Here is a 254-nt window from a genome sequence, read left to right on the forward strand (position 1 = left end):
ACCACGGGTGGTTTTAAAGCAAACCCCAGGCATCTCTTCCATCCATGGATACCCCCATGTTGCCATTTTTTGGTTGAAAACCAGGCCCCCTGTTCTGTCGAGTTGCCTGTGTTGGGGACCAGGCCGAGTCCAGTCTCAGGGGGCCGCCACCATGTCCCTCTGTCCCCTGTGTCTGCTGGGGCTGAGCCAGGCCTGGTCAGGTTAGAACCTAGGACTTGGCAAGAGTCCTGCTTCCCTGGGGCTGCAGCTGCCCC

General features: G+C 59.4%; 1 protein-coding gene across 2 annotated transcripts in view; it reads left to right on the forward strand.

The window, feature by feature from the left end:
- The window catches only part of LOC102243677 (serine/threonine-protein phosphatase 5), a 22,884-nt gene that overhangs the window by 21,489 nt on the left and 1,141 nt on the right, over nt 1–254 (forward strand). The window lies entirely within an intron of this gene.

Source organism: Myotis brandtii, unplaced genomic scaffold (genome assembly GCF_000412655.1).
Source record: "Myotis brandtii unplaced genomic scaffold, ASM41265v1 scaffold114, whole genome shotgun sequence".
NCBI lineage: Eukaryota > Metazoa > Chordata > Mammalia > Chiroptera > Vespertilionidae > Myotis > Myotis brandtii.